This window comes from Bos taurus, chromosome 14 (genome assembly GCF_002263795.3).
Source record: "Bos taurus isolate L1 Dominette 01449 registration number 42190680 breed Hereford chromosome 14, ARS-UCD2.0, whole genome shotgun sequence".
Lineage (NCBI taxonomy): Eukaryota > Metazoa > Chordata > Mammalia > Artiodactyla > Bovidae > Bos > Bos taurus.
In genome coordinates, this window is record NC_037341.1 from 72,815,979 (window position 1) to 72,836,580 (window position 20,602).

The window sequence follows — 20,602 nt, forward strand, 5'->3', positions numbered from 1 at the left end:
CCGTCCATGGGATTCTCCAGGCAAGAACACTGGAGTGGGTTGCCATTCCCTTCTCCAGAGGATCTTTCCAACTCAGGGATCGAACACAGGTCTCCTGCATTGCAGGCAGATTCTTTACTGTCTGAGCTACAGGGAAGATGCATGTAAGCAAAAAAAAAAAAAAAAAAAATCAATTGATCTATACTTTTTAGCCAGGACAAAAAAAGTGAAAAGTTTGGAGTTAAGGATTAGGTCTGCCTTTGAATGTGTGTGTGTGTGTGTGTGTGTGTGAAGTCGCTCAGTGGTGTCCGACTCTTTGTGACCCCGTGGACTGTAGCCCGTCAGGCTCCTCTGTCCATGGGATTCTCTAGGCAAAAATACTGGAGTGGGTTGCCATTTCCTTCTCCAGGGTATCTTCCCAACTCAGGGATCAAACCTGGGTCTCGTGCATTGCAGGCAGACGCTTTATCCTCTGAGCCACGCAAAGCAGCCAATTACGTCATTCTCTGCAAACTTGTCTCCATAGTTTTCAAAGCGGCTATTGGTGGACTTCTTCCCAGTGCCTCAGTAGCCATGGGAGAAAGGCTCTTTGCTTAGCTGAGTGCTGCAAGAGTCCAGGGACCAACCAATGCGGACCACGTGTGGGTCGGGCTCTGTAGACGGAACCCAGCTTCACAGAGATTTCCTCATTGATCTTCATCTCAAAGTACACACGGCCCCTTCTGACCGCATAGCTGGCTCGGGCTCCTGACCACAGGTATGCAAAGCCTTCAATCGTGAGCGGGTAGCCACTACTCCGGTCTCAGGCCACCTTGAAGTGGAGGTCGCAGTTGTATGTGTCAATGGCCACAAGGGTGTCATCAAAGTCATCTTCATCCTCTTCAGCCGGAGGCTGAGGAGATCGCCCCCTCCTATCCTCTCGGTGCTCAAAGTACCCTCGTCCCCGGTTTTCTTCATAAGGCCTCTTGCGACTCTGGAATTGCTGTCTGGTTTGTGTTGAGATGCTTCGGGTGGGAGGAAGCTGGTGGGTGCTTCTTGCTTCATCTCTGTCTTCACTTCTGGGCGATAGGCCTGCTGCTGCTACTGTGAAAAGCATAAATAATATTTTTGTAATGACTTAGTAGGAAAAGGCTTCCCTGGAGGCTCACGGACAGAGGAGCCTGGTGGGCGACAGTCTAGGGTCACAAAGAGTTGGATATGACTGAGCAAGCAACACACACACACAGTAGGAAAAGCACATTAGCCTAGTTCACATGGTTTTAAATAGTTAGCACGTGCATGGATTTTTCTTTGTTTGTTTCTTGTTGTTTTAAATTCTGGCTTTACCACGTAGCACTGGAGTATCAGAAAACCTTTTCTGCTTATCTGCTTAGCTGGTTCCAAAAGAGATGCCTATGACCCACAATTTAATGCAAATTTCATAATCTCAGAAAATCATACAAAGAGGAAAACACCTGTTAGGTCAGCTCCCTTAGATTATAATCTATAAAACTATAGAATCGCCCAAAACTAACATTATACTGTAAGTCAAACATACCTCAATTTAAAAAAAATAATGTTTCCATGCCTGCTCTCTAGGAGATAATTTGCTAAGACAATGCATTGATTCTGAGTATAGTGCTTAAATGAATGAAAAATTTTAAAACATCTGTTATAAAATAGATAACTAATAAGACCCTACTGTATAACACAGAGAACTCTGTTCAATACTCTGTAATGACCTATATGAGAAAAGAATCTAAAAAAGAGCAGGTATATGTCAGAGGATGAGATGGCTGAATGGCATCACCAATGCAATGAACATGAACTTGGGCAAACTCCAGGAGATGGTGAGGGACAGGGAGGCCTGGCGTGCTGCAGTCCATGGGGTTGCAAAGAGTCGGACATAACTGGGTGACTGAACAACAACAAATATATGCATGTATAACTGAGTCACTCTGCTGTACTGCAGAAACTAACACAGCATTGTACATCAACTGTGCTCCAATAAAAATTAATTAAATAGAGATTCTTTAAAATTCTGCTTTCTCAGCTCATAAAACTAAAGAACTCTTTGCAAAATAGCTTTCTAATTGATCTGACGTCAATTTACCTAACATATCTTTCCATACATAAAGGTACAGAAAGTTCTGTACATAACTTGTGTTTATGTATTATTAGTGCTAATGAAGTGCTAGTGAAAGTCGTTCAGTTGTGTCCGACTCTTTGCCACCCCATCGACTGTACAGTCTGTGGAATTCTCCAGGCCAGAATACTGGAGTGGGTAGCCTTTCCCTTCTCCAGGGGATCTTCCCAACCCAGGGATCAAACCCAGGTCTCCTACATTGCAGGTGGATTCTTTACCAACTGAGCTATCAGGGAAGCCCTTATGTATTATTAGGTTAGGTATTAAATGAAGGAATATTCATATAATTTCTAGAAACTATCTTTGTAAAGATAAAATTATGTTGTCATTGAACTGAACTCCATGATTTTCAGGCTTCCTAAGATTTCATGGTCCAAGTAGCAGAAGAATTTGGTTGTATATCTGGTTTGAAATCTGGACACAGACTCTAAAGCTGCTTAACACTGCTTGTAATACAAATATGCAATTTCAAGACAACTTTTTCTACTGAATAAATTTTCCATTTTCATTCTGTAGAACTGCTAAGAAAATTCTTCTGAATAAAAGGATATTTCTGTCAAAGTCTTCTTGGAGTTTGCATAATTGTACTTGGTCTTACCTGTCTTCATCTACCCAAACACTTGTTGCCAAGAATACAAGCTTTAGAGAGGTTATCACAAATTCTGGGATGAGATACCCTTTTCTTTCTATAGTTATTACAACTCAGAGAAATGTCGTTCACTAGCAAGATGATATAATAGTGATATATAGAGAGATATCATAATGCAAATACCTGTTGCTGCCTCAGTTCTTTGTAATGAGATGAATGTAACTCAAAAAGAGAAAGCAAAAGTGAAGCCTCTCAGCCATGTCTGACTCTTTGCAACCCCATGGGCTGTAGCCTGCCAGACTCCTTTGTCCATGAGATTCTCCAGGCAAGAACACTGGAGTGAGTTGCCTTTCCCTTCTCCAGGGGATCTTCCCGACCAGAGATGTAACTCAAGTCTCCTTAAACCTGACCATTTTGAAGCTAACAATATTAATGTTGAAACTTCTATTTCATCCTGTGTTATCAGGATGAAATGTATTCCATATCTGGTTTGATGGGAAGTGGAAGTAGTTCAGTCATATCTGATTCTTTGCGACCCCATGGACTATACAGTCCATGGAATTCTCCAGGCCAGAATACTGGAGTGGGTAGACTTTCCTTTCTCCAGGGGATCTTCCCATCTCAGGGATTGAGCTTGGGTCTCCCACATTACAGGTGGATTCTTTACCAGCTAAGTCAGGAAAGAAACCCAAGAATACTGGAGTGGGTAGCCTATCCCTTCTCCAGCAGGTCTTCCCCACCCAGGAATCCAACCGGGGTCTCCTGCATTGCAGGTGGACTCTTTACCAATTGCACTATCAAGGAAGCCCAAGGAAGCCTTTAAGCATCAAAATTGCCTTCAGTAATTTTCTCTAGATTCTCTCAAAGTATTTCGAATATTCATGACTTTCATTCACTGGAAAACACTTAACACAATTTAAATTTCTTTTTTATTATCCAAGGACATTAATGTAAACAGTTTGTGTAAGCAGACTGGTCATCATCTAAAATGGGTAGATAAATTATGCCCCAGGGCCAAATATGGTCCCCTATCTGTTTTTGTAAATAAAGTTTTATTGGAACACAGCCAAACCCATTCATTTACACATTGTCTATGACTGAGCTCTTTTCCAGCAAAGGCAAATAATTGTGACAGAACTTACATGTCCCCTAAATCCCAAAACATTTACTATCTGTACCCTTATTTTTTTAAAAAGTCTGCAAGCCCTGACTGAAAACAGTTCTTTTTTATTGTTTCCTGTGATACTGGAAGTCATTTGCAGTAGTTTCCTTTCCCACACCCCCAATTTATAGTCCAAATAAAGTATTTCTAAGTATCTCTTGTTTACTTTTAAAATATTTACCTTCTAAATGCCTTTAAAATTTTCCACTTCTCTCTGTTTTCATGTTAACACTCTCGTCAATTCACCGTCTTCAACTATACTACTGCAATAGCCTTCTCACTGATTTCCTGCTGGAATCTTGATCCAAGTAAATCCATTCTTTATACTGTAGCCATAGTGATGGTTTTCAAATACAGTTTTCATTATTTCACTCTCACACTGAAAACCCTTCAATAGCTTCCCTATGTTCATTGTTGTTCAGTTGCTCAGTCAACTCCGACTCTTTGCAACCTCATGGAGTACAGCAAGCCAGACTACCCTGTCCTTCACCATCACCTGCAGCTTGTTCAAATTCATGTATATCGAGTCAGTGATGCCATCCAACCATCTCATCCTCTGTCGTCCCCTTTTCCTCCTGCCTTCAATCTCTCCCAGCATCAGGATCTTTTCTAATGAGTCAGCTCTTCCCATCTGGTGGCCAAAAAATTGGAGCTTCAGTTTCAGCGTCAGTCCTTCCAATGAATATTCAGGGTTGATTTCCTTTAGGATTGACTGATTTGATCTCCTTGCAGTCCAAGGGACTCTCAAAAATCATCTCCAACACCACAGTTCAAAACCATCAATTCTTTGGTGCTCAGCCTTCTTTATGGTCCAACCATCACATCCATACATGACTACTGGAAAAATTATAACTTTGACTAGATGGACCTTGTTGGAAAAGCAATGTATCTGTTTTTAATATGCTGTCTAGGTTTGTCATAGCTTTTCTACCAAGGAACAAGTATCTTTTCATTTCATGGTTGCAGTCACCATCTGCAGTGATTTTGGAGCCCAAGAAAATAAAATCTCTCACTGTTTCCCCATCTGTTTGCCATGAAGTGATGGGACCTGATGCCATGATCTTAGTTTTCTGAATGTAGAGTTTTAACCTAGCTTTTTCACTCTCCTCTTTCAGCTTCATAAAGAGGCTCTTTAGTTCCTCTTCACTTTCTGCCATTAGGGTGGTATCATCTGCATATTTGAGGTTATTGATATGTCTCCCAGCAATCTTGATCCCAGCTTGTGCTTCATCCAGCCCAGAATTTCCCATGATGTACTCTGCATATAAGTTACATAAACAGGGTAACAATATACAGGCTTAACATACTCTTTTCCCAATTTTGAACCAGTCCATTGTTCCATGTACAGTTCTAACTGTTGCTTATTGACCTGCATTATAGGTTTCTCAGGAGGCAGATAAGATGGTGTGGTATTCCTAGCTCTTCAAGAATTTTCCATAGTTTGTTGTGATCTACACAGATAGTGACTACAGCCAGGATATGAAAAGATGCTTACTCCTTGGAAGGAAAGTTATGACCAACCTAGACACTATATTAAAAAGCAGAGACATTACTTTGTCGATAAAGGTCCATCTTGTCAAGGCTATGGTTTTTCCAGTAGTCATGTGTGGATGTGAGAGTTAGACTGTAAAGAAAGCTGAGTGCCAAAGAATTGATGCTTTTGAACTGTGGTGTTGGAGAAGACTCTTGAGAGCCCTGTGGACTGCAAGGAGATCCAACCAGTCCATCCTAAAGATCAGTCCCAGGTATTCATTGGAAGGACTGATCCTGAAGCTGAAACTCCAATACTTTGGCCACCTGATTCGAGGAGCTGACTCATTTGAAAAGACCCTGATGCTGGGAAAGATTGAGAGTAGGCGGAAAAGGGGACGACAGAGGATGAGATGGTTGGATGGCATCACCAACTTAATGTACATGAATTTGGGTAGACTCTGGGAGTTGGTGATGGACAGGAAGGCCTGGAGTGCTGTAGTCCACGGGGTTGCAAAGAGTCAGACACACTGAGCAACTAAACTGAACTGCTGCTGCTGCTGCTAAGTTGCTTCAGTCATGTCTGACTCTGTGCGAACCCATAGATGGCAGCCCACCAGGCTCCCCCATCCCTGGGATTCTCCAGGCAAGAACACTGGAGTGGGTTGCCATTTCCTTCTCCAACACATGCAAGTGAAAAGTGAAAGTGAAGTCGCTCAGTCGTGTCTGACTCTCAGTGACCCCATGGACTGCAGCCTACCCTCCTCCATCCATGGACTTTTCCAGGCAAGAGTACTGGAGTGGGTTGCCATTGCCTTCTCCGAAACCAAACTGAACACAGTCAAAGGCTTTAGTGTAGTCAGTGAAGCAGAAGTAGATGTTTTTCTGGAACTCTCTTGCTTTTTTGATGATCCAGCAGATGTTGGCAATTTGATCTCTGGTTCCTCTGCCTTTTCTAAATCCAGCTTGAACACCTGAAAGTTCTCGGTTAGTGTGCTATTGAAGCCTAGCTTGGAGAATTCTGAGCAGTACTTTGCTAGCATGGGAAAATGAGTTTAATTGTGCAGTAGTCTGAACATATTTTGGCATTGCCTTTCTTTGGGATTGGAATGAAATTGACTTTTTCCATTCCTGTGGCCATTGCTGAGTTTTCCAAATTTCTTAGCATTTTGAATGTCTAAGTTCATTAGTATTAAAATAGTATCAATAACATTCTGCATCTATTAGTCACTATTTTTCTGCACAATTTAATCCCAGCCTTTTTATCTCATTTCATCTTATTATTCTCCTTACAGTAGTCTTTTATTTCATAAATCCCTCCTACCTCAGGGCCTTTGCACAAGCTGTATACTCCATTTGAAACTTTTTTGTGTTCTTCTGCAGTAGTGATTTAGTCACTAAGTTGTGTCCAATTCTTGTGACCCCATGGACTCTAGTCCACCAGGTTTCTCTGTCCATGAGGTCTTCTAGGGAAGAATAATGGGTTGCCATTTCCTTCTCTAGGGAATCTTCCTGACCCAGGGGTCTTTTTTCCATAACATGGCTCTAGGACCACTTAGTTGTCTTTAATGTCATTCCAAACAATGTTACTGTGACGGTTGTCATATCTGTGTGCATTTAAAAAAAGAAAACATCAAAATTGGTGCATTTTTGTGTAGCCATTTTAATATTGAGCACGGAAGAAAAGAAATAATATTTTCAGCCTGTCATGCTCTATTATTTCAAGAAAGGTAAAAACACAACTGAAATGCAAAAAAAAAAAAAAAAAAAGTTCTACAGTGTATGGAGAAGGTGCAGTGACTGATCTAATGTGTCAAAAGTGGTTTGCAAAGTTTTGTGCTGGAGGTGTCTTATTGGACCATGCTCCATAATCTGGTAGACCAGTTGAAGTTGATAGATCAAATGGAGACATTAATTGAAAATAATCAACACTATACCATATGGGAGATAACCGACATACTGAAAATAGCCAAATCAAGTGTTGAAAATTATTTGAACTAGGTTGGTTATGTTAATCACTTTAATGTTTAGGTCCACCTAAGTTAAGGTTCCACCTTCCTGACCACATTTCCGCATGTGATTCTTTACTTAAGCATAATGAAAACATTCTGATTTTAAAACAAATTGTGATGGGTGATGAAAAGTTAATACTGTACAATAACTTGGAAAGGAAGAGGTTGTGGGGTAGGTGAAATGAACCACCACCAACCACACTAAAGTCCAGTCTTCATCCAAAGAGGGTGATGTCGTGCATACGGTGAGATAGAAAGGGAGTCCTCTATTATGAGCTCCTTCTGGAAAACCAAATGGTTAATTCCAGGAAGTACTGCTCCCAATTACACCAAAGGAAGGCATCACTTGACAAAAAGCATCCAGAATTCATTGTAAATTATTAATATATATTTATTAATACATATAATATTCCATTAGGATAACATAAGACCACATTTCTTTGACAACCAGCAAAAACTGTTATCGTTTGGCTGGGGAGTCTGACTCATCCACCGTATTCACCAGGAATCAACCCTGAATACTCATTGGAAGGACAGATGCTGAAGCTGAAGCTTCAATACTTTGGCCACCTGATGCAAAGAACTGACTCACTGGAAAAGACCCTGATGCTGGGAAAGACTGAAGGTAAAAGAAGAGGGCAGCAGAGGGTGAGATGGTTGGATAGAATCACCAACTCCATAGACGTGAATTTGGGAAAACTCAGAGATAATAAATGACACAGAGGCCTGGCATATTGCCATCCACGGGGTTGCAGAGTCGGAGAACACTTAGTGACTGCACAACAGCAGCAACAGCAATCCACCAGATACCGCACCTTAAAATTTCCATTTGTTTTAGTCTTTATAACATTCTCTTAATGAAAAAAGATTCCACTCCCTGGAAGGCTGTAAAAGACACTTGGAGCAGTTCTTTGCTCAAAAAGATTAAAAGTTTTGGGAAGATGGAGTTATAAAGTTGCCTGAAAAGTGGCAGAAAATAGTGAAATAAAACAGTGAATATGTTGTTCAATAAATTTCTTGGTGAAAATGTAAAGTGAGTCTTTTAATTTATTTAAAAACTGAAGGGACTTTTTGCTCAACCCAATACTATCTCTGAAAGAGAGAAGCACACGCATAAGCTTACTTTCTAAGGCATGCATTTTTGTACCAATATATTAACCTTCATGGTGTTATGAGTGTTTCTGTAGGAGATGATGGACCAAAGCATGTATCTTCATAGACCCCTGATAATTAGAAAGACAAAGAACATGGGTTTTCTGTTATGTTCTCATCACACTGTGAAAACTGAAAAAATTAGAATAATAAAGCTTAGAAGGGATCAGAAAATGTCAATCAATCAATCTATCTTTCTACCTTGAGGCATTTGTATTTAAATTAACAGCTAAAAAACCAAAAGGGATTGAGGTAAGAAAAGGTAAAAAAAAAAAAAAAAAAAAACCAACTATGCTCTAGGCAAAGAGAATATTTATCAGAAACTAAAATGCAATCTTTTCATCTTATCCACATTGCTATATATTCAGCTATACTTCACAAGCAGAGAATAATCTAGTAACAATTCTTTAGCAGATATTTATGTTTACAGAAAATTTACCTAGACTAACTGAGACAGAGAATAGTGGGTCATTTTCAAACTTTTTACAATTTTATAGTGAGGATTTTACACCATTCCTTGATAATCCATCCCTTCATCAGGGGATCTTCCCAATCCAGGAATTGAACCCAGGTCTCCCGCACTGCAGGAGGATTCTTGACCAGCTGAGCCAGCAGGAAAGCCCAAGGATACTGGAGTGGGTAGCCTATCCCTTCTCCAGCAGATCTTCCTGACCCAGGAATTGAACCGGGGTCTCCTGCATTGCAGGCAGATTCTTTACCAACTGAGCCATCAGGGAAGCCCAGAGAATATCACCCTCTTCCAAAACTACAATGTTTTTCTCTTAAGTCTAGCATACTCTCTCTGGCTGTAATTTAATCTCATCCTTTTACCCTCAGCAGAGCAGAGAGCAGCTGGCAACATCCTCCTTCCAATTAATAATCTTTCACATAATTACAGGTGGTTAGTCACCGACTCTTAGCTTTTCTTGTCTACACAAAATCAGTTCAGTAATTTTTTAAAGCCTTTCCCTCCAGGGCATATATTTTTATTTTTTGATATTTTTATAGGCCACACTTCTCTCATTTATATTCTTAGTACACTTATACTTTCCTTAGTGTTTCTTTTTGGTCAATAGGCAATGTTATGGGAAACAAACCTCATACAATGGCATATAAAAAGTCTATTTTAGGATTACCTGTTCAAAGAATCAACATAATTGCATTGTTAACTAAAGCAGAACCAAAGAGAATTTAGCCTTGTTCACACAAGTAATGCTGATTTATTAAAAACTAATTCTCTGCAATTTTTACTTAGCACTGATAGTAAAAGTGAGAATCTTAGAGTTGATTATCATCCATCCTTTCAAGAGATCTGGGGCTTCCGTGATAGCTCAGTTGGTAAAGAATCTGCCTGCAATGCAGGAGACCCCAGTTTGATTCCTGGGTTGGGAAGATCCACTGGAGAAGGGATAGGCTACCCATTCCAGTATTCTTGGACTTCCCTGGTGGCTCAGGTGGGAAAGAATCCACCTCCAATGTGGGAGACCTGGGTTCAATCCCTGGGTTGGGAAGATCCCCTGGAAAAGGAAACGGCTACCCACTCCAGTATTCTGGCCTGGAAAATTCAATGGACTGTATAGTCCATGGGTTCCCAAAGAGTCAGGCATGACTGAGCAACTTTCACTCTTCAAGAGATCGAGCAAGAAGAGAAAGAAGTGGATTTTGAGAAAGAAAGAGAAGTCAGGGTAAGAGGAAATCACTTTAAACTGAAGAATCTTGAGCAGAGTGTGTGTGGAAAGAACAGATATAAAATAAGAAGTGGAAAGTGAGAAAGTGGGTAACTGCTGAAATGAGAGCATAAAGACCCAAGAGGGAGTGGAGTGAGGTGCAGAGGTGGAACTTAACTGACTTGACTTATTTTTAAATAAGCAAAATCCTACTTTGTTACTTTGATTGTATACTAATCTTATACTTTGATTTTATAAACAGTTCATTTAGATTGTTAATTTCTTGGCACTCTTTCATGAATTTCTTGGCAATCTTTAAGGATACTTTTTTTTCTCCTGAAAGTAATTATTTACTACACTACTCATGGACTGCAGCCCTCCAGGCTCCTCTGTCCATGGGATTCTCCAGGCAAAAGCACTGGAGTGGGCTGCCCTGTCCTTCTCAAGGGGATCATCTTGACCCAAGGATCGAACATCAGGTCTCCTGTGTTTCCTGCATTCCAGCAAATTCTTTACCTACTGAGTCACCTGGGAAGCACCAATTATGACAATACCTCATAGATAATATTTGAAATAGATTCAGGCTCTTTTTACTCTTCACATATTAATACCTTGATTGACTTAGGCTTTAAACTACTTTTTTATTGATGAGCTTTTGATTGATTCATATTTAAATAATTGCATTATGGTGGCTCAGAGGGTAAAGCATCTGTCTGCAATGCAGGAGACCTGGGTTCGATCCCTGGGTCAGGAAGGTCCCCTGGAGAAGGAAATGACAACCCACTCCAGTACTCTTGCCTGGAAAATCCCATAGACAGAGGAGCCTGGTAGGCTACAGTCCATGGGGTCGCAAAGAGTCGGACACGACTGAGTGACTTCACTTTCTTCACTTTAAAATTTAAGTAGTTCTAATTAGCTTACAAATACAATTTTCCCTTTCTCAGCATTTAATTTTTGCTATGATATGTCTTTTAGTACCTTCCATATCTTTGCAATCCATGACCTTCTTCTTTAAAACAACCAGATGTCGTATGGAGCAGTATCAGATCCCCCTATATTTAATGCCCCCCAAATGCATAGAAGTGAAACAGGAGAGTGAAAAAGTTGGCTTAAAGCTCAACATTCAGGAAACTAAGGTCATCACATCTGGTCCCATCACTTCATGGCAAATACATGGGGAAACAGTGAAAACAATGACAGACTTTATTTTGGGGGGCTCCAAAATCACTGCAGATGGTGATTGCAGCCATGAAATTAAAAGACGTTTGCTCCCTGGAAGAAAGGAGCATAGAAAGGTTATCTATGACCAACCTATACAGCATATTAAAGAGCAGAGACATTACTTTGCCAACAAAGATTCATCTAGTCAAAGCTATGGTTTTTCCGGTAGTCATGTATGGATGTGAGAGTTGGACTATAAAGAAAGCTGAGCGCCAAAGAATTGATGCTTTTGAACTGTGGTGTTGGAGAAGACTCTTGAGAGTCCCTTGGACTGCAAAGAGATCCAACCAGTCCATCCTAAAGGCTATCAGTTCTGAATATTCATTGGAAGGACTGATGCTGAAGCTGAAACTCCAATACTTTGGCCACCTGATGAGAAGAACTGACTCATTAGAAAAGACCTTGATGCTGGGAAAGATTGAAGGCAGGAGGAAAAGGGGACGACAGAGGATGAGATGGTTGGATGGCATCACCGACTCAATGGACATAAGTTTGAGTAAACTCCGGGAGTTGATAGGGAGGCCTGGCGTGCTGCAGTCCATTCAGTAGCATAGAGTCAGACACAACTGAGCAACTAAACTGAACTGAACTGAATCGAACTGAAATGCAACCTGCTATGTAAATAACAGCTTTTGATAACCATTTCCCTCAGGGCTTCTCTATTATGGGTGATATCAAAGCAGAGAATGTGTTTTGGAGTAAACTGAAAAGCTAAACCATTTTCTTAAGAAGGATTTTAATTAGTCAAATGGAACATGTTAATGTTTTTCATTTGAGGTTTGAAGAGAAAGGAACTAAAACACAGAGGAACATAGCAAGTGTAGATTCTCTGGCTTCCCTAGAAATGTGGGGTGACACACCTCTGAATTTTTTCCAACAGAAGTATTATAAGAGGAAGAAAAAAGTTGTGAGAGGGTAAATGTTAGCCAAGAATATAGTAGCATTAAGGGCTCGGCGCCAGGCTTATAGAGTTTCTCTGCAGCACAGTTTTTATTGATGAGTGTGTGCAGTCTAACTCACATAATTGGAGCTACTATAATCATGCTATCCATTTTCCTTACTGTAGCACATACTGTTGAGGTGTATGGGTAGCAGTAGTTGCTATTGCAATATTGCCCCCTTGCTACATGTGGGTATTTAATCATCTGCTTATTTTACCTTCCTTGTGGTGACACCCTGCTACTGAACGGTGAGGTTAAGTCCTCATAGCCAGGACAGTAGGAGAGAAAAACAATGATGGCAATCCAGAACCCACAGCCACAGAGCTCTAAGAGTGAGCGGTTTTGCAAAAATACAACGGGAAAATAATATCCTCTAGCTCAGAGCATTTAATTTAATAAAACAATGAAAGAAATTGATTTCAAACAGAATGCGTTCATTGTATGTCATTTGCCCCTCTGTTTTAAAAGCTATTAAAACAAGTTATATCTCATTTTGGAAAACTGAGAATAAAGTCATAAAGGCACAGTGGGGTTTGCTTGAAATACACATTACTAAAATGGTACCGAAACATTTTATTTGCTTTGGCCTTTTGAAGTGAGGCCATGGTGAGGCTGGAAGAATGATACTTTTTGACATTCAACAGTTCTGTTGTTTGCTCTTGTTTTTAGAGTCACTAAGGGATTTTTTCCCCTGATAACTCAGGATAGCCAGGCAGGAGATAAGAACTTCACAGGCCCTCAGGATCCTGGGTGATCACTCCATTGCAGCATCTTCAAAGGAAAGCAAAAACAGAGGGCTTCATTTTCAAAATCAGTTTATGTGGATGTTTGATGGCACAGAAGAGGTTACACAGGTGTTTCAGGCCTTTGATGTTTTCTTTTTGTTCATACTGTTTCCAAAGGGAAGGTGTAGGCTAAAGCATTCCCAATAGTTCCTACAAGAGGCGTCAAGCCAAGGCAAGCAGATGTTGGTGTCACATTCACAGTCAACGAATGTAATATCTGGTTTTTCATAACTACCCGTCCAAAGCGTATAAACAGAACACAGTATAAAGATCAGTAAAACAGGAGGAGACATACTCTGTGCCCTCTCATCCCACTGAGCTCCGAATGACTCCACATCCTCTTGCCTACATTTCCTGAGCTCCCAGTTGGACCAAAATCACTGAAAAAGCTGCCAGAGTATATACTCCTCCTTAGAGGTGCATCCCACAATCTTTGCTGAGCTTCAGGATGTGGCTCTTAATCATCTACCAGATGTTTTTATTTACTAGTTGCTATTTAAAATAGCTTGTAGGGTATTCTTATTTCATTCTGGTCTCATTCCATTTAGAAACCGTTAAATGCATGCAACGCATGTATTCCTAAAGCAGAGACTCAGCAGCAATAATCAAGGCTGTGAAAGTGTTTTGTGAAATCCACACAAAACTAGTCAACTGCATGAACATGCTGAACAGCGTTTCATACTACCCTTAAGTAATAAATAAATAAAAGAAAGAAAGAAACTGAAGTCGCTCAGTCATGTCCGACTCTTTGCGACCCCATGGACTGTATGTTGCCCACCAGGCTCCTCTATCCATGGGATTTCCCAGGAAAGACTACTGGAGTGGGTTGCCATTTCCTTCTCCAGGGTATCTTCCCGACCCAGGGACTGACCCTGGGTCTCCTGCATTGCAGGCAGACGCTTTACTGTCTGAGCCACCAGGGAAGCGAAGTCTTAAGCCCTGGACCACCAGGGAAGTCCCAATAAATAAACAGGAACATTTTAATGGTGGTGGAGTGAGAGCAGTGGATGCTCCCAGTGCCCCTAGGAAACATCACCTTTTTCTGGTCAGTATAACTAGCCCCCAGCTTTTGATGGCTAATGGCTTAGTTGTCTTTTCCAGAGAACTTATCTAAGCTGATCTAAGCAAGAGTGTTCTCTCTGAACGTAACTGTGATGCATACACATGCTTACACACACACATACATACACAGATGCATAGGGTCGGCCTGCTGCCAATAACTGACTCACATTAGTGCACACAGGACCTGTCCCCTTGATCATGCTGCAATTCATGCCCTAGAGAAACCCAACGGATCAGCTTGAAGCTGGACATCATCTGGGATAACTTTCTAATAGAGATTTGCCCCATCCTGCCCTATCCTGCCTCCCTCAGAATATCACTCTTTCAAGCATCACTTGATGTGCTAAAATTACTGCTCTGTTTCTTGGGAATCCAACCCTATATGAGAACATGTGAATAATGTAAATCATTAGGACTGAGGTTGTAAATCAATCAAAATATGGTCTGTATTCTGAATAGAGAGCAAAGGCAGCAGAGAGCAAAAAAACACAGGCCTGAAGATACTACCTAGCACTGTGCAACAATTGTATTATTTTAAGTGGATGAATAAACAAACAAATATAAGTTGAAGACTGCTATGAATATCTTCTTCTTGTTGTTCAGGCACTAAACAGTGACTGACTCTTTGTGACCCCATGGACTGCCACGTGCCAGAATTCCCTGTTCTTCACTATTTCCATGAGTTCACTCAAACTCATGTGCACTGAGTTGGTGATACCCTCCAAGCATCTCATCCTCTGTCCCTCCCTTCTATCACCCACAGGGTCTTTTTCAGTGAGTCAACCCTTCCAAGCAGGTGGCGAAGGTATCAGAGCTTCAGCTTCAGAATCAGCCCTAACAATGAATATTCAGAATTGATTTCATTTAGGATTGACTGGTTTGATCTCCTTGCAGTCCAAGGAACTCCCAAGAGTTTTCTCCAGCACCACAGTTCAAAAGCATCACTTCTTCAGTGCTCAGCCTTCTATATGGCCCAACTATCACATCCATACATGACTACTTGAAAAACTATAGCTTTGACCATACAGAACTGTATCAGCAAAGTGACGTCTCTGCTTTTTAATATGCTCTTTAGGTTTTTCATGGTCTTCCCTGGTGTCTCAGATGGTAAAGAATCTACGTGCAATGTGGGAGACCTGGGTTCGAACCCTGGGTTGGGAAGATCCCCTGAAGAGGGCATGGCCACTCCAATGTTCTTGCTTGGAGAAACCCCATGGGCAGAGGAGCCCGGCGGGCTATAGTCCATGGGTTACAAAGAGTTGGACATAACTGAACAACTGAGCACACATAGGTTTGTCATAGCTTTCCTTTCAAGAAGAAAGCTTCTTTCAATTTCATGGTGGCAGTCGCCTTCCACAGTGATTTTGGAATGCAAGAAAAGAAGATCTGTCACTGCTCGCATCATGTGGTGCTGGTGTTAAAAACTCGCCTAAGAACGCAGGAGACAAAAGAGACGTGGGTTCAAACCCTGGGTCGGAAGATCCCCTGGAGGAGGAAATGGCAACCCACTCCAGTATTCTTGCCTGGAGAATCCCATGGACAGAGGAATCTAGCACGCTAGAGTCCATAGGGTCACACAGAGTTGGAGACGGCTGAAGTGACTTAGCCCATTTGCTATGAAACGATGCGGCTGGATGACATTATCTTAGTTTTTTGAATGTTGAGTTTCAAGCCAGCTTTTTCGCTTTCCTCTTTCATCCTCAACAAGAGTCTCTGTAGTTCCTCTTTACTTACTGCCATTAGGGTGGTAACATCTGCATCTCTGAGGTTGTTGATATTTCTCCTGGCTATCTGGATTCCAGCTTGTGATTCATTCAGCCTGGCATTTGTGTGATGTACTCTACATACAAGTTAAATAATTAGGTGACAGTATACAGCTTAACCCACTCCTTTCTTGATTTTGAACCAGTCTATTGCTCCACCGTTATTGTTGTTCAGTCATTCAGTCATCTCTGACTCTTTGCGACCCCACAGACTGCAGCACGTCAGACTTTCCAGTCCTTCACCATCTCCCAGAGCCTGTTCAAACTCATGTTCATTGAGTAGGTGATGCCATCCAACAGTCTCATCCTCTGTCATCCCATTTTCCTCCTGACCTCAATTTTTCCCAGCATCACAGTCTTTTCCAATGAGTCTGCACCTTGCATCAGGTGGCCAAAGTATTGGAGCTTCAGCGTCAGCATCAGTCCCTCTAATGAATATTCAGGATTGATTTCGTTTAGGATTGACTGGTTTGATCTCCTTGCAGTCCAAGGGACTCTCAAGAGTCTTCTCCAACACCACAGATGAAGCATCAGTTCTTCGGTGCTCAGGTGCTCAGCCTTATTTATGGTCCAACTCTCACATCCATACATGTACTGGAAAAACTATAGCTTTGACTAGACAGAGCTTGGTCTGAAAATAATGTCTCTGCTTCTTAATAAGCTGTTTAGGTTTATCGTAGCTTTACTTCCAAGTGAGTGTGTTAATAGCCTTAGTAGGGAAGCCAGAGGTCCCCAAGAGGCAGGAGGAAATAAAATTGCAAGTGGCAGACATATTTTTTTCTTTTCTCTGCTAATCCTGTGTTGTCATGGTGACACCTGGTTCCCCCTGAACTTAATTTTATCTCAAACCTTCCTTGAGCTAACCAAAGCATTTTTTCTCATGGAAATGTCTTCCTTAAGCTATGTTAATGAACGATGTATTTGCTCTAAAATCTGCCTTTCTTCAAGATTCATGTCAATTGTTTTATTGCCCGGGATGACTCTCCTTGTGCCAATGCTATCTCAAATGCCTGTTGTGGGTGAGGGGCCTGGGGCAACTCTCTCAGTTTTGAGATGTTTCCCTTCTCTAATTAGCAGCTTGCTAACAGATATACAACTCCTTGCTAAAAACTAGCAAAGGGCCACTCTTTCTGTCCCCTTCTGAATCTATGTCAGTAGCTTTCTCTTATCTCTTTTATACTTTAATAAAACTTTTTTACACAAAAAGCTGAGTGATCAAGCCTCGTCTCTGGCCCTGGATCAAATTCCTCTCCTCTGGAGGCCAAGAATCTCAGCTTCATTCATGGATCATTTCAGCAACTTTTCACAAGGAGCAAGTCTCTTTTAATTTCATGGCTGCAGCCACCATATGCAGTGATTCTGGAACCCAAGAAAATAAAGTCTGTTACTGTTTCCATTGTTTCCCCATCTATTTCCCATGAACTGATGGGACTGGATGCCATGATCTTTGTTTTTTGAATATTGACTTTTAAGCCAGCTTTTTGACTCTCCTCTTTCACATTCATCAAGAGGCTCTTTAATTTCTCTTTGCTTTCTGCCATAAGGTGGGTGTCATCTGCATATCTGAAGTTATTGATATTTCTCCCAGAAATCTTGATCCCAGCTTGTGCTTCGCACAACCTGGCATTTTGCATGATGTACTCTGCACATAGATTAAATAAGCAGGTGACAATATACAGTCTTGACATACTTCTTTCCCAATTTGGAACCAGTCCATTGTACCATGTCCTGTTCTAACTATTGCTTCTTGACCTGCATACAGATTTCTTAGGAGGAAGGTAAGGTGGCCTGGTATTCCCATCGCTTCAAGAATTTTCCACATTTTTTTTTTTTTTTTGGTGATCCACATAGTCAAAGGATTCTTTTAGACCCTTACCATTTCTGTCATTTATGTGCTCAAGTCTGCATGAAATGTTCGCTTGATATCTCTAATTTTCTTGAAGAGATCTCTAGTCTTTCCCATTCGATTGTTTTCCTCTGTTTCTTTGCAGTGTTCCCTTAAGTAGGCTTTCTTACCTCTCCTTGCTATTCTTTGGCACTCTGCATTCAGTTGGATATTTCTTTCCCTTTCTCCTTTGCCTTTTCCTTCTCTTCTTTTCTATTTATAAGGCCTCCTCAGACAACCATTTTGCCTGGTTGCATTTCTTTTTATTGGGATGGTTTTGGTCACTGCATCCTATGCAGTGTTACAAACCTCTGTCCACAGTTCTTCAGGCATTCTATATACCAGGTCTATTCCTTTGATTCTATAGATCATCTCCACTGTATAATCATAAGAGATTTGATTTGGGTCATACCTGAATGGCCTAGCGGTTTTCCCTACTTTTTAAAAAAATTTGAGTCTGAATTCTGCAATAGGATGCTGATGATCTGAGCCACAGACAGCTCCAGGTCTTGTTTTTGCTGACTTATAGAGCTTCTCCATTTTTGGCTGCAAAGAATATAATTATTCTGATTTTCATATTGACCATCTGGTGATATCCATGTGTAGAGTCGTTTCTTGTGTTGTTGGAAGTGGGTGTTTGCTATGACCAGTGAATTATCTTGGCAAAACAGTTAGCCTTTACCCTGCTTCATTGTGTACTCTAAGGCCATACTTGCCTGCTACTCCAGGTATCTCTTGAATTCCTACTTTTGCATTCCAATCCCCTATGATGAAAAGGATATCTTTTTTGGTGTTAATTCTAGTAGGTCTTGTAGGTTTCATAGAACCAGTCAAATCAGCTTCTTCAGCATTAGGGGTCAGGGCATAGACTTGGATTACTGTGATGTTGAATGCCTTGCCTTGGAAACGAACCAAGATCATTCTGTCATTTTTGAGAATTGCACCCAAGTACTGCGTTTTGAACTCTTTTGTTGACTATGAGGGCTAGTCCATTTCTTCTATGGGATTCTTGCCCACAGTAGTAGATATAACTGTCATCTCAATTAAAGTTGCCCATTCCCGTCCATTTTAGTTCTCTGATTCTTAAAATATTGATGTTCACTTTTGTCTTCTCCTGCTTATCCGTGTCCAATTTACCTTGATTCATGGACCTAACATTCTTGGTTCCTATGCGATATTATTCTTTTTCAGCACTGGACTTTACTTTTACCACCTGACATATCCACAACTGAGCGACATTTCTGCTTTAGCCCAGTCTCTTCCTTCTTTATGGAGCTGTTTCTCCGCTCTTCCTCAGTCGCATACTGGATACCTACTGAACTGGGGGGCTCATATCATGAGTCATTGTGCTCATGTGGTTCTCAGAGCAAGAATCCTGAAGTGGTTTGCAACTTCCTTCTCCAGGGGATCTCATTTGGTCAGGCCTTGACTAGCAGGGACATGTCCTTCAGTTGCTCCACGATGTGCCTGGAGCCCCGGTTGTACCACTGCTGGTCGTCCTTGAGCATGCAAACTTTCACCTGCCAAAGTCAATCACCGTGACACCTGGGGGTCATGACAAAGGCCCTGCAGGCGTCCCTTGGAAGAGGGTCTGGGGAAGGCTGGAGCCAAGGTTGGGGGACCCCCAGGAGGATCGAGCTCCCCAGGCTCACTGTGGCCATGGGCCCGACCTGCTGCCTGCATGGCCCACTCTCTGCAGGGCTCTGGCTCCTCTGCATTATCGTCCAGGCCCTGCCAGCCCTGCCACCCCAAGTGGGCCACATCGTTTCATCATGGCCTCGCCAAGCTAGGAACTCTGGGCACAGGTCACTACCCTGACTACCCTGCTCCTGCCTCCTCTATGATCTCTGGTAAGCCACTCCTGGGCCCCCTTTTCAGCCACTGTCTCTTCAGGCTACCGCTACCATGTTATTCCACTATTACGATTCTTTGCACCCTTATCAAGTGTCAGATGAGCAGCAAGAGCCGGTGGAGGGCAGGAGTCAGTGTGGAAGCCCCGCCCCATCCCTCCTCTTCTCTCTAGTTTCCACCACCTTCATGAACCCCAAAGTCTGGGTAGACTCAAGCCCAGGGAACTTGAACTTAGAGGGTTCAAGATTAAGGGCTCAATTTCAGCTACTAGATGTAAGTCCACCTTTTATTAGATCAGAACACTGTCTTGAGTTTACTTAGCTGGTGAGCCCTCCAGGACCTGACCTAGATCTGTGTTCCCTAAACCAATACTTTCATGTGCGTGTCTGACTTCCCACTACATGGTGCATTTAAAGGCCAGAATCATGTTGTATTAATTTTTGTTTCCCCAAAACCTGGCACAAGATTGCCTGTATTCAATTCAGTCACTCAGTCATGTCTGACTCTTTGCAACCCCATGAATCGCAGCACGCCAGGCCTCCCTGTCCATCACCAACTCCCGGAGTTCACCCAGACTCACGTCCATCGAGTCAGTGATGCCATCCAGCCATCTCATCCTCTGTCGTCCCTTTCTCCTCCTGCCTCCAATCCCTCCCAGCATCAGAGTCTTTTCCAATGAGTCAACTCTTCGCATCAGGTGGCCAAAGTACTGGAGTTTCAGCTTTAGCATCATTCCTTCCAAAGAAATCCCAGGGCTGATCTCCTTCAGAATGGACTTGTTGGATCTCCTTGCAGTCCAAGGGACTCTCAAGAGTCTTCTCCAACACCACAGTTCAAAAGCATCAATTCTTCAGTGTTCAGCCTTCTTCACAGTCCAACTCTCACATCCATACATGACCACAGGAAAAACCATAGCCTTGACTAGACGCACTTTTGTT

General features: G+C 41.9%; 1 pseudogene; it reads right to left on the minus strand.

The window, feature by feature from the left end:
* Nucleotides 1–428: 428 nt before the first annotated feature.
* Nucleotides 429–19,531, minus strand: LOC112449558 (heterogeneous nuclear ribonucleoprotein U-like protein 1; annotated as a pseudogene).
* Between the last annotated feature and the right edge of the window lie 1,071 nt (nucleotides 19,532–20,602).